The sequence below is a fragment of the Kryptolebias marmoratus genome, linkage group LG8 (genome assembly GCF_001649575.2).
Source record: "Kryptolebias marmoratus isolate JLee-2015 linkage group LG8, ASM164957v2, whole genome shotgun sequence".
Taxonomy (NCBI): domain Eukaryota; kingdom Metazoa; phylum Chordata; class Actinopteri; order Cyprinodontiformes; family Rivulidae; genus Kryptolebias; species Kryptolebias marmoratus.
Genome location: NC_051437.1, coordinates 7,654,599 through 7,668,997, shown reverse-complemented (window position 1 = coordinate 7,668,997; position 14,399 = coordinate 7,654,599). Strand labels below are relative to the sequence as shown.

At 40.7% G+C, this 14,399-nt stretch overlaps 1 protein-coding gene and 1 long non-coding RNA gene across 4 annotated transcripts in view; one reads left to right on the top strand and one right to left on the bottom strand.

Annotated features, from left to right (window-relative positions):
* Window positions 1-436: 436 nt before the first annotated feature.
* On the bottom strand, window positions 437-7,536 carry LOC119617275. Its single transcript, XR_005233496.1, has 3 exons — window positions 7,416-7,536; window positions 1,025-1,140; window positions 437-702 (listed from the first exon to the last, which is right to left on the bottom strand). It is a non-coding gene; the product is annotated as an uncharacterized LOC119617275 (long non-coding RNA).
* plxna2 (plexin A2) overlaps window positions 6,843-14,399 on the top strand; it is a 226,970-nt gene continuing 219,413 nt past the window's right edge. The window contains exons 1-2 of one of the 3 annotated variants that reach the window (XM_017419192.3): window positions 6,938-7,645; window positions 7,774-7,971. The gene's annotated coding sequence lies outside the window, so the exon portion shown is untranslated. Of the gene's footprint in view, window positions 6,914-6,937; window positions 7,972-14,399 lie in introns of those variants that run through there. The other 2 variants (XM_017419193.3, XM_037976969.1) reach the window with 2 other exon arrangements.

Below are 14,399 nucleotides of genomic sequence, written 5' to 3'. Positions count from 1 at the left end.
AGTAATGGAACCCAACACATCTAGTCTAGGTTTTCCTCTGTTCCTTTAGGTCCTACAGATAAAGTGATTCTCTCCCAATCGTGACTCAGAAAACGTGTTTCTTGCTCTTGCAGTACATATTCGCTTCTCTATAACCATGAAGGATAAGGATATTCAAGATCCCTTGTTAGTATGCAAAACAATGCATCATATTTTTCAGCACGCCTCATTTTCAATTGCAAATGGAGGAGCAATGAAAAATATGCAGCAGATTACTGCATTAAACAATTTTGTTCCGCTTAATAGTGACTCCTTTGATTCGGTCCGAGGCTCCTGAGATGAGCGTGGATGAGGAATGATTGAGATGCTCAGAGGAGCTTGTTCCCGGCTGCTTGCTCTGCTAAGCAGGCCCACTTCACAATAATAAGAGGTCATCCCTGGTGGAGTGTGGAAATGTCTCTAATTAAAACAAAATGCTTTATCAAGAGCTGAGAAAGAATGAGCAGCCCCGGTAAAATAAATAGCCAGCAATTTCCTGAGATTCCCATTCTGATAAGCATCTTATTAAAACAGTCCACTGTCTAATGGAAATGCTTTGCATTGTAAGAGGAATTTTACTCACTTTCGCTCATTTGCTGTTTTCTTTCACTCTCGTCCTCTTCCCAGCCTCCATGCTGTGTGTGCACAAATGTAGTCATGAGAATCCATGAATGTATGCTGGCTCTGTGTGTGCACGAGGGAAAAAAAAAGTACAACAAAAATGGAAGACTGCCAACTTTGTGAGGCATTCTGAATTTTGTTCAATTCACAGTTAGAGGAGCAAATTACAGTGTAAATTATTATTGTAAAGTTACCTCTAAATTAATTTACAGTGAGCTATTATTGTTCACTGTATACATTGCTTTTAGCTATGGGCACATAGTACCAAATATACATTTTTTTATTTCTTTATTTTTCAGTTCATCTGATGGTTCAGTTGTGGTACTTATGTGTAATGGGGTGGTGGGGGGGGGGGAGAGCATCTGCACTTTTGTCATTTTCTCACTTTTTCAATCTTTGTTGCTATTTTTGAAGAGTTTCCACACTGATGCCATCTGAGTCCATGGGTTGTTGAAGTCTGATGTGTGAGATTACAGCCCAAGCTTGCAGCTCATGGAATGCCTACAAGCAAGGACAAAATAAAACAATTTAAAAAATCTTTTTATACAATGGCTCTCTCTCTCTCTCTCTCTGTCTCGCTGCAGATACATCAGAACATGCTGCAACTACTATTGTCTCCTGTGATTGCATCTCTGTGGAAATTAATTGCAGTTGTGATTTTGTTTGCCCACAGATAAATGTTGACAAGCTTGAGAAAATCCTACGACAAAAGACATTTGGCTGACAGACTGTGCACTTTACCTTTATTTGAACTTTTCAATGGTTTTTTTAACCTTGAAAATGTGCTATAAAATATAATCACTGCAATGAAATCTCTTCAATAGACACTTGCTTTCACAACCTACAGGTAGCAGCATTTTTTTACTGATTTTTTAACAAAAATAATGATGTTGGATTACATTATAATTTTCTGTGTGAAATATTACTCCTCAGAGTGAACAACAACAGCATAACAGCATGGAAGCTGAGGCTCTATCAGTGGTCTATTACAGATATAATCGGCCACCTGTATGATTGTAGTTTCTGTAAGAGTATGTACTGTATGTCAGCATTTGATAATTGCCTTTTAGTAGTCCCCTAAGGACCATGAGTTTATGTCTGGTACCCACTAACAGGTGGATGGTGGAAAGGAAATACAAGACACACAAGTTTATGATTGAGCAGCTCAATACTCAGGAATCCATTTCCTGCACTGCCTTTGAGTAAGGCAGTAAATACTTAAATCTTTCGCTTTCACCATAGAATGGGAATTGAAAAGGGGCCCAGTCCAATTCCCAATGGATGAAAATCAAGTTGCCACTTTCATAGAACACATTGAAACACATTTGATATCCTGCAACATATTTTTAAAAAGAAGTGTAATACAAACATGCTAAAAATCAACCAGCTAAAGAGGGCCTGAACTGTTCTGGCTTTGGAGGAGAAATCAAGCAAAACATTAACTGAGAGTGAAGCTGAAAATAGTTTCAGTTCAGTTTTTTTTACTTGGAGAATGCATATACATTAATCTGATGAGAAATGTATTGTATAAGATTTAGCCACTAGCTAAAATCCATCTGTAGTCTCTGGACATTGGTGTCACATACAAATCTCAAAGGGTGAAAACAATGGTCTCCAAGGTGAAAATAGTTAATTTTAAACATAAAAGCCCTACCTTTAACATATATTCTTGATATTAGTTAAAAGTATGTACTGTGTGTTGTCGTCATCATGTCAAAGTGCCAACAGACACTTGGAACATTTCACTCTGCTAGCATTCAAACAGCAGTCCTATTTGACACCATAAGACTGATAAGGCACTGTTCATGCTGGATGACGACCCCACTATAAGAAAAGTATCTGCCAGAACGTGGACTGGGTCTCTGAAAGGTCTTCATGTGTGTATTAAGAAGAATGGCTCCCCATTACATGTGGTAAAGCATGACAGGTCCATGATGTTTTAGGTCATGCACAAAACTTCTGTAGCAAGGTTGTGGTGGTTTATCATTACAATAGCAGCATACTGAGGTTCTGAGAGGAGTATGGAGGAGCATAGCAGCAGTTGCAGCATATCCCTGATGTGGATCCCACATGCACTGGCGTGACTTGGTCGTCAAGAATTTGAAGCAAAAATTAGCCAAACTGGCCTCCTGCCTAGGCTACAACAGTGATTGTGTCATGAAAACCTAGTGCAGACGTAGCTCCCCATGATCCTCTTGAACATAGTTGCATCTTGGAGTGGTCCAAAAGAGTCAGTCCAAAAAGGGCAGGCGTCTAGAAGAACTGTTTTGAGGATGCAGAAAATAGCAAGGAAAAATCTATTTGATGAATGCTGAGAGTATTTTCCAAATTTGCCACAATCCAGACACATAAGCCACATTTATATTGAACGATGACCCCAGTACATGCTGCATGACCTAATAAAATGTGGATGTAACATTATCCAATGTGAAGGGACCTCACAGGTAGAAGGTTCTCCAATTTTTACATTCCCATTTTAAAGTTATGGTTTTAACAATCACATCTAGTTTTTTGAAAGTAAAGAATTATAAAACCATTGTTAAAGATAACTGAAAACTAAGAATGGGTATTTAAAAAAAATAATAAAAACTTCTCAAATTTGTTGTATTTATTTGATTTTCCTTTAAAATTTCCACCTGGTAATTATGCAATGCTTTATGCAAACGATGTGAACCTTAACATTATGATTATCCCTAGTCCTCTTTTGGTCATTTTGCTGTACAAACAACTAATTGTCTCATTTATCGGAATGAGTTAATTAATGAATAACACATTAACAAGTGTAAAAAACAACAACAACTGGTTAAAAATATATATAATTGACATTTAGCACTGAAACACAGTTCACTGACATTGTGACTCACTTTTTTTTCTAATTGTTTCCTGGCATTTGTTTTCCTCTCTGCGCAGGCTGCTTACAAAAAGGGACAAGAGGAAATGGAGATTTAGTGGAAAGGACAGGCTGCCACTTTCCCTTATATCTTCAAATATGGCTTCTAGAGGGAGAAGGAATTAAAGGCATCACAAGAGGTCCTTTTGAAAAATTCCATCATGAAGTAAAACCATTGCATGTGAGCACTTTGATCATCAAAACAGTCAAGCAGAAACGCCTGCGCTTTGCTATCTCTCCATATAGCCAAAGGAGTGCTTAAATTCCAGCAATGCGCACACCCATCCACCTGACCGACATTTGCTCACTGAGCTGATCTTCTGACACTTAGGCTTTGTCTCAAATGACCTCTTTATGTCTCTGATCATACATACCTTCTAGTATCACTCTTTCTCTGCTTAACACAGCCACCTTGTACATTTAGAGATAAACAGTGGATAGTGCATAACATCATTTCAGTGGGTTTTGAATCCAGTGGGGTTTCTCAGTCTGCCTATATCGCTACATCTCAGCGACCAATGATCAGGGTTTGGATTTCACAAGCAGAAAGGTGCTACAGCAGAACATAGCAGAGAAACAGGATCATCTTGATTCAGCTTTGTGTTGTGTCAGAGACCCATGAGTTTACATCTGCTGCGTACACGAGCATTTGTGAGCTACATATGCATATTGATATTTATTGACATTTTGTGTTGACTTATGGTGTTTTGAAGAACGAGGCTCCAAAACTATCCTTGATGCACAGGTGAGCAAAAGTTGATGCTTCCCTGTTGAACTGTCTGCTCATTGGTGCATGTTCACTGACTATAAAATTCAATTTTAGAAAACAAAATTCATATGGTTTAAACATTGTATGATCTGGTCAGATTTATACAGAAAGTGAGAAAGGATGGGCTCGGAAAATGTTATTTTGACACAAAAGAGCTTTTTTTTCTCAAGACAAAATCTTGTTATTTCAAGGAAATTAGTTTTTTTTTTCTTGAGATAACAAAATAATTAACTTGTGTACTAAAGAAAATCATATAAAAATTAGGCGTCCATAGGTTTAGCTACTTTTTTGGTTAAATTCTTTTCACTTTTCCTGTATACTGGTCCTCGTTCTGAGTCAATATGCGTCTTAACCTGAAACATAACTGATACAATCAAACTGTGAGTAATAACTGGGCATCTCCTTGCAAAATGAGTAAATTTATCATGTTTTTCAGTGCAAAACAGGCAAAACCTCTTCCAGACAGTTATGCTAGAACCTGCTCCTTCAATATCAATTGAGTTATGCTCCAATCAAACAAGTCATGGCTTGTTCCAAACAGGGTCATGAGTAATGGATTAAAAAAGTCTGTATTTGATTACCCCTGCCTCCCAGAGTTGACTAAGATCCATTTGAGAGGCAGTGCGGTGGAATTCCAATATGGACGGCCTCCAGCTATTGACCCTGTCTTTAAGTGGGCGCTGTGCTTTTAGTGTACTTACACTGGTTGTTCCTTGTCTTCTTCCTTCTGGCAGTTTTGCAATACTTTTGATGGCAGAAACTGGTTCCTTTTTCCATACTCTGCATTATTGATGCATCGGAGATATTGAATAGCCTACTTTTTGTTATAACCCAAAAGGACCAAAAAAAAAAATCCATAAAGGTGAGATTTTTGAGCTGATGTGCTTGTAACTATTTAATATATATTTAATGAATATATATTGGATGCAGTTAGTGGTGTTAGTGGCGTTAGGGGTGTTTTTCAAATCAAACTGCATACATACTAGTTATTATAGCTAACAAAGTATAATTATTTATTTGAGGTTATAAATACATAATATAATAGTTCCAAGGATTAAACTTGTTTTTTTTGTGACATTCTGAGACATATGTACACTAACTTGCAAAATTTTGGGTGCTCTAACTACAGGGTGCCTCTGTATAAGCATTGAAACACCCATATTACACCTATTATCTTTATGTTATTATCTATCGCCATTACTTTTGATTTGCCACTCTCTCATGTAGATTTGAAAAAACACATGTAAAAAATATATATCAAAACCTGCAGTTTGACAAGGCAAAGTGTTATGACTTTTGGCAGCTGTACAAATATGAAGCAGATGAAATACACAAGAAAACTGCAAAATCTTTCAGTTATATACAACAATGGGTTTCAGCAAAATTATTAAGAAAACACAGCCCGTTTTGGAACTGAATAGCTCAGGCAAGTTCAAAATGGAATCATAATTAAGATGGGTCAGAGAAAGCTGGAGTTTACGTGACTGAACAAGCATTTTGACATCTTTCCTGGTGTTTACACATTTACGGTTTAAATTTGTAGATTTTACAACAGAATCTTCAACTAAAAGTGTAAAGATGCCACACACTAATCTTTAAGCTGTCGAAATGTTGCCAAACTTTTGCACACAAACTCTTAATCCCACAAATTTTACAGATCTTATATAATTTAAACATTTGAATGCAGAGACTGTTTTCTTCTTTCATTCAATATAGCTCAACCTGCAATTTTGTTTTTTCTAAAATTTCACCAGAGTGCTCACATTCAAACTCTCATTGACTTCTGTTGTGTCTTGACATCAAACCTTTCTTTTCAAAACTGTATGGTAAGCCTTTTTTAAACTTGTCATATCTCCATCAAATCTGGTCCTACGTAAAACACTGTAGACACACACTGACATGTGTGACAACCAGATGGAGTTGTTGGTTTTTTTTCCAAAAGATTTATAATTTTTGCACAGTGACTGTTTATTCAATGAGTAATTTCTAATCTTTTCTGTCTGCCCGTCTTAATAAAAGTGCTGTTAGGGAGTGACAGACACAGGTGTGTGGTTACCATGGTCGCCCTTATGAGTTGCTGCGGCTTTAACATTTTGATCTTTGGTTCTCCTTACACTTACAGTTTATACATCAAAATGTCGCCATTTTGTCAGCTGAAATTATTACAAAAGCAAATTCCAAATTACTATTTGGTTTTATAGAAGAAAGTTGATGCAAGCTGAAATACTGGGCAGTAGCTGACACATTTTAGAGAAATGTTCTAGTTGAAATGATTGCCTCCAGCTGTCAAGCGCCTATAGCCACTACTATCAAGGTGTATTTCAGCATTTTGGAAAAATAAACAACCCAGCTCAGCATCCAAAAGCGGAAGGCGGTGAAATTCAAGAAGAAACGAGCTAAGAAGAAAATAAAATTTGAAGCCAAAGTAATACATGTGTATGAGCAAGACAAAGAGAGAGAGCGAGAGAGAGAGAGAGAGAGAGAGAGAGAAAACAGAGCATCCGTAGGTTTACAGTCTGGCCTATAGATGGCAGTGTTCTAATAGAAACAGCTGGACGGGAGCCTGTCACTGACTGAGGTCCTGAGTGTGCTGTGAGGACAAAATCCTGTGATGGGTAAGAACTCGGTCCTTTTATTAACATGATGGACATCTAACTCTATCCATGCTGGTAGTCTGTTAAAAATGACAAAATTGGGAATTTTAAATAGGTACATAGCCACATACAGAGTGTGAGTCATAGTAAAAATGAACTTTGGAAAGTCAGTTATTAGTGATGTATTTTTTAATAACATTATTTTCACAGATGTTTTGCAGAAGGGGATGTTGCAAATTTGAACTTAAAAGTGGTTTTTTTATCTTGTTTTCACTCTGTGTGATAAATTGTGTTTTACATACTTTAATGGTTTTTCCTATTTGTTAATTTTTTTTTTTTACTTTTTTACATTAGCTTATTAATGTGTATTTTTTAGGCGGAAACAGTTAATGAATCGGAGTGTGTGTGTGTGCATGTGTGTGTGAGTGGGTTGGGTTTAAACGCGCAGTGTGCCAGTGGCAGCAGCAGACTCACACACTCACTCACTCTCTCTCACACACACACACACGCGCACCTACTGTACCTCTGATGGAGCTGGCAGTGTGTAAGGGTCCGGCAGAGCCTCGTGACAGAGCCACGCTGCGGGTCTGAACCGACGCTGTGAGAAACCACTTCCACCGGCGGATGATGGCGAGTCTTCCCCGCGGACCGGAGGCGCCGCGCGCCGCGCAACCCTAACGAGCTGTCCGCGGGACGCTGCGGAGACACACACACACAGCCCGAACCGGAGGAATGTTCCGTCCCACTGACACGGTAAAGTTCCCGTCGGGAGGTCAGCTCAGACCGTGAAGAGCGCGCCTCCGCCGTGAAGTTTACGCGCCGCATAGGCAATCAGCTCCGAGGTCTCCTCCTGAATGAATGACGCCACCGTTTCTTAACAGGTCCTCCGAGCAGACGGGCTCCTTCAAAGGAAGAACTGAATGTAAGCTTGCCCGCAAATAGACACTTTTTAAATATATATATATTTGGTCCTGAGAGCACGCTTGGAAGCATTTCTTTCTCAATGTGGATGTGAGAGTAGCGCATCAGCTGAGCCCCGGAGGACAGAGACAACCAGGAGATCCAGTTCAGATAAGGAGGTGAGTGCTCGTTTTGGCTGAATCTGCTTTTTACAGAGTGGGGGCGAAAATTTGCTGGAAGCCCACATGTCACGAACAGCATTCTTATCCTCTGCAATAAAAAGCCCATTCCCGACACTGCGGAGGGAGAAGACAACCGGGGAAGAGGACATTTATCATTTCAGGCTGCAGGCTTTGAGAAGGTGGCAGCCCACAACTCACACTCTGATGCTCAGATAAACCAGGCACGAGCAAAACCATTAAAGATTACAGTAGTACAGCAATCTAGGCTTTGCTCCCAGTTGTTGGACTGGAGATTTTGCATCACTGTCATTTATGTTGTGTTTTCATCGTGCATCCAAATTTGGCTTCCTCTTGCACCAGGATCATTGAGTTCCAACCTGTTCTGCAGAGATGGGACTTCAGCTTTTTAACATCCTGTACCTAATGATTGTTTCAGTCATTATGTCCTGTTGCCTCCAGTCAACACAGTGCTGAGCTCCAGAATGATTTTAACACGCAGACATAACAACTGCTGGCTTTAGTTATTTCTCAGTTCACATATAAACCTTGTTAGATCCTGGTGTCAGAAGCAGGCTGCTGACCTGGGACCCATTTCCCTGCAACAAGTGAACTGTCGGCTTTATTGCAAGAGTGGTTTTCAGACTTCTGAATAAACCCACTCACTGATTCTGCAATTTGACCCCACAAGGTCACCAATCTGGTCCACCTTATGGAACCTCTGTCACATTTGTTACGTATATTTGTTGTGCATTATCTCTAAGGGCTTCCCAGATCGGCTCTAGACCTCATCTGTCTGATTCAGCTCACGCACCTACAAATCTTAATTCTCTGTCAGACTGCCAGTGCCCCAGCGAGGACCCACGACACTGACTCTAAAGAAAATAAATGTTGTCTTAAGTAGAAAATTGCCTCGCATTTGCATGAAAATAACTTACATCTGCCACGGCTGATGGGTAGCATATTAATCCCCCCGTGCCCTTGCAATCAAAACCCATTCCTTCTTGGCAAAATCACATTTTTTTGTGCCTCTGAAGCATGACCCTCACACACACACACAATTATTTTAATATCCATCTCCTAGTGAAACAGCAGTCTGACCCCCCCAAAGCAACTGGCAGGGAGGGAAGCTGCTGCCTTTTGGAAGAACAAACCAGCACTCAGAATTGGTTTGATTATAACATGCTGATTATACTCACCTAATTAACTCCAATCTAATAAGGAAAAAGAAGCATTCTGTGAGAGTGCTGCTGCTCTGTTGGACCAGCTGGCTTTTCAGCAACTGTTATATCACTTCTACAAAACTCATCATTCTTGTTTTTCCTCTGATTTATTTTAAGTACCATTTATGCTCTTACTGCCGCCTTTATTCCCTCCCCTTTCTAGGTAAAAAAACAAAACAAACAAACAAAATAACTGCTATTGTTGACATGTTTAATTAACAAAAAAGATGAAGAGTTTGCTGTTTTTTTAAAATTCTTTTTTACTCAAGTGATGCTTTTGAAGTTGTTCTAACGAAGAACCCCGACATGACACCTCTGCACGATCTATAAGGTTAAGCATATTGAGCTGGAGAGAAACTGCTTCAACTGAGCAAACTTAGATGGAGGTGTTGTTCCCCACTTTGTGTTGAGGTAATGAACCAAAATGTTTTAATATTTTGTTTGGAGGCACTGTTACACTGTGCGGTTAGCAAAGTATTTTTTGTGAAGATTACCCTAATACCGGACTACCAGTTTTTCCCATGGAAAAGGTTCAGTCTTGATTTATTTAACTTAGTAAAAAGACGGGTCTAAGTCAAGACAAAATGGAACTCGTTCCCCTTCCCAAAACTATCAGCTTAACTCTTTAAACCGCAGTGACTTTGTTTAGAAAAGTGATCTTTTGTGTTTTGAAGTTGAACCGCTTCAGTAATGGACTGCAGACTTTTTAAAGGCTCAGAGTCCTCAGCGCAAGACTGCCTGTCGCCACAGCTACGACCGCCACCCTCCGCATCCATCAGCATCTGCGACAAACTCTGTCGGCTCGAGAGCGTCCTCTGTTGACGGAGAGGGGAAGGACCCAGCGATGGGCTGTGCTAATTATCGGGTCACAGAGGAAGCACACAGTTGTGATCTTCCACTGAATTACATTATTAACAAATTTTTTCAACTGCTCGACTTGCCTTTGGGTTGTTACTCCTTATTCTGTGTGCTATGTCACCACCAGCGTTCACACAGCATGCTCCTCACTCCTCTGTGGAGTCCCCCCTCAGGGCAGCAAGGCTCGCAACAGTTTAGCTTGAGAGATTTTGACAAGTTGCTACGCATGCGGGCAGAATCCTTGACCTATTTCCTAATGAGTGAATACAGCAAATGTGTTCAGCGGTTTTGTATTCCGACCCCCCCATCTTCCTTTGCAGCAACCCCCCACTATGCCAACTGTCTCTTTTGCCTCCACGCAAACATTTGAGCACAATCAGATAATGGTGCTTCTGTGAGTTCAGTAACTCTTACTTTCGTAGATATAGGTCCTGAAGTGTGCAAATACTGAGTGTTTGTTTTAATGCAATTGCTCCTCCCCACAACCGACCCTCCCACCCCTCTCTTGGCTCTCTGCGGACTGTTTATCTGAACCTCTCAACTGTCCAGCTGTCACAACCGAGATCTCAATCTCCGTGACCCACACACGCTCAGCTCGCTCAGCCTTGTTATGCACATGTTTGTGTCTGGGTTCTGTACTTACAGTGAGCGTGTGTGTGTGCACGTGAGAATTGACACAAACAAAGATGGGGATCTGTGGTGACAGTGATCAAGAGAAGTGCACCCAATAGAGAACACTTAGTCGGAGAAGGGCTTGGCTTCAGCGAAAGGCAGAATATCATGACTGCTGCGTCCTCCTCACGTGCTTAACACAACTTTGTGCTCTGTGTCTGCTCCGGATGGTAAATGTCTACAACAAGCGCTCACAACCTGTCCCAGATACTTCGAGAATCAGGTGTCAATTTTTAGATCGTTTATCTATGTGATGACTATCTCAGCAAACATTGACACACACTGTTGTAATTTAACTCAAGCATAGGAAGTAAGGGTGGAACAACCTATTAATAGGGCAAATAGAGTATTGCCTTTCTTATGCAACACTAAGTCCATGTCTGGCACCAAATATTCATTGTTTAATAGATAAAGAAGTGCACTCGAATTAGCCTTCTAAGGCTTTTTAATTGTAGTTTTATACTAACTCATTCCCAAAATATGTAGCTGCTGCAAAAGTCTGCTGTTTCTTTTTAGCAGTTTTTTTTTTTTGCTAAATTGAGAGCACAGTGACATTGAGAAGTTATTCAGTGAATTCTAAGAGAAATTCTTATGATTCGGCATTATGGTTTCCCAGTTAGACAGATGTTGTCATGCAACATTTGATGATTGTCTCCCATTTATTGATTGTGACAGAACTGGTATGTCATGATATTATCATTGCTGTGGGCTATGTATCACATATCATATTATGTTTTACTTGTGATTTCTAACCCTAAGGCCCCCTTCACACTGGTTGACAACCCTTTAATGGTAGGCCAGAACATGGATAGATTTTATTTTTTGTTGAGGTCTGTAAGTATATATTAAGAAATGTGAGCCTGTCATCACGTGTAATAGAGCATTATAGGTGCATGCACAAAACCCCTGTAATGAGGTTGTAGTAGTTTATTATAATGGTGCCAGTGTATTGGGGTCCTAGGTGGCATGTAGAGTAGTGTAGTGGCTTGTTCGCACAGACATGGCTTGGGTTGTTGAGAATTTGAAGCATGATTGTGAGAAGCTATTGGAAACAACCAAACATGAACATGACAACTGTAGCTGCTTCTGGACACAATCCAAGAGAGTCATGGCAGGGTGGGTATATAGAGCATGGTGAGGTCCCAGGAAAACATCTTGAAGACGTAGAAAATAGCAGTGAAAAACAAGTAGTAGCATCACAATTGCCTTCAAACTGAAGGAGGTTTTTCAACTTTTCCACGATCCTGCCACATTTTGATAGGTTTGGCAGGTCATGGTGAGCGTAGCAAGGTCTTCTTCTATTTATGTGGTGTAAAAGGACATCTAATTTAAAGACAGTCTAGATGCTCTGCAAGTATTAAATTAAAATGACAAATTAATGCTATCTTTTTTATAAGAATGCATGGTTTTCTTTACTTTGTCCAAATTGTCTTACTGTAACCTTCATTAAAAAAATCTGGTTACAGTAATCTTTCACACAACTTTCATCTTATCATCCCATACCTGCTATGTCCCAAGGGACATCTTTTGCGTTGCATATGCTTCAGTAAAGATCTGCACTCCCCATGTTTTAAACATACGTGTACCATAGATCGAAGCTGCAGTCTTACTCTTTGATAATTTTCACACAATAACAGATGTTTTAAAACACCACAGGGTCACATTTAATGGTCTTGTCATGCTGCCGGAGTTATTTTCATCATCTTGAGTAGCTGTGTGTGTGTAGCCTTCAGTGACTTATTCAATCGTTGAAACCGCTTTAAATTGATGACTACAGGCCACTACATTGTTAAGCTGCAGCTTGCCCAGTATGAGCAACACATGGCACAGGGTGCAAAAATCAATGCCACTCTGCATTTCATTTTTCATGGTACACAGTGAGGAAGGACTCTTTCAAAATGCTGCAAGCTCTTAAAAGGAAACAAAGCCACCTCTGCTACAGCAGTGTTTACCATCCTGGGATTTTTTTCCTTCTGTATTGCAGTTCGGAGAGTATGTTCCTTCATAGTTGTCCGGCTGCTGGCTGTTGCACGAAGAAGGCTTTGTGTGTGTAACGCTTCTCAGACAGGCTGCTGCCAGCCTCATCAGAGGACGGTTACCAGTCCTCCTTTCTGCCTGACACAAGTGTGACCAGTCCAGAGCCTGCTCCTTCTATTGATGGCAGCAAGTTAGCGCTGAACCCCAGTGTGTACTCTGCTGTCCCAAAGGCTTGCCAGCTTGCTGAAACAAAGCCTTTTGTAGGGCCACTAAATCCAACAGATGGACAAATGAACAGTAAATGAAAGTGGAGGGAAAGGGGAATAAAGGAATTTAGTGGAGCATGTTTGTGGATGGGCATTTAGGCTACTCCACTGGGAGGCCTAACACCCTCACAAAGCAGGACTGGCACAACCTAAATGTTTCCTCGTTGATATGCAGCAAAAAGCTTCTTTAGGTCCCTGTGTGAGTGGAGAAGGCAGTCTGCTGAGGAGGGTTCTCCAGGGCCTGGGAAGTCTTTATTAAGATGTTAATAGCACTGCCTTCATGACACATTTCTATGGGACAAGATCCCTCGTCTCTGCCATTCTTTAGTGCCTCAATCTGCCTGCCACAATCATCAGTTTCTCTCCTTCACACAACAGCCTGTTTAGGCATTCAGCCCCATCTCTACATCCCCCTGCCCAAGCACTTTCAGACTTTATCTGATGTCTGCTGTCACAAGCCTTCCTATATTTACCATGTGTAACAAAATTACTTGATGCCAGTGATAAGGGCAGGAATTCTGGCACACAGACCTGTAGAATAACAAGTCTGGCTGTTTGTTTGTCACTGATCTTTACGCCGACTGGAAGTCAGGCTTTCACCCCAGCAAGCCATGAGGGCACATGTGATTTATTTTTGTTTTCTCCAAATGCTGTCAGCTGGCAGCTTGTTTCCTGATCGGTACCTACATTCCCTTCCCTCAGTCGTCTACAGCTCCCAAGGTTATCCAATGTGGCATGAGCAGCTTATCAGACATAAACTAAAAGAAAGAAAAGAAAGACCCCTAGTTTAAAGAAAAATACTGACTTTCTTCATGTTCGTCAGAGGGACTGAATGCATTGTTTCTCTTCAAGTCTGTTTGAATATAAGTCAATTATAAGCTGGTTTGCCTGGCACCATAAATAATCAATTTGCTGGTGTCATGGGAGGATGTGCATTTTTGTTTGGTTGAAACTCAACAATAAGTGAGCAACAAAAGAGAGCGGGAGAGAGGCAGAATGGGAGGGCGCTTTTGTTAAGCGTCAAGGGGCATCTGTCAGGAGCAGATGACAGCATCCGTGTGTAATTCCTGCTTGGCTGCATGCGTTTGCGTCTGTTTTCTTTTACATTTGGTTTGAATGCATGGCACATGCCTTGTTTACGTGAGTTTGTGATGCCCATATTTGTGCAGAACACGAGACACCAGGATGGGTTGGCAGAGCGGGCAACACCAAGTAGTGCTGCCCACACTGCCCCCTGGTGATGAGGATGGCCCTGCCTGCCACTGTAGCCATGGTTACTGTAGAAAAAAGGGGTGTAGACATTGCTTGTCTAGTCAACTCATGTGCCATAAAGGAGCCAACAACAGTTTTTTCCCCTCTCCATTCTACAAATTGTGGCCCAATTACAACAAGAACCACTTTCAACTCAAAGGGGCCTATTATGGCCATTACC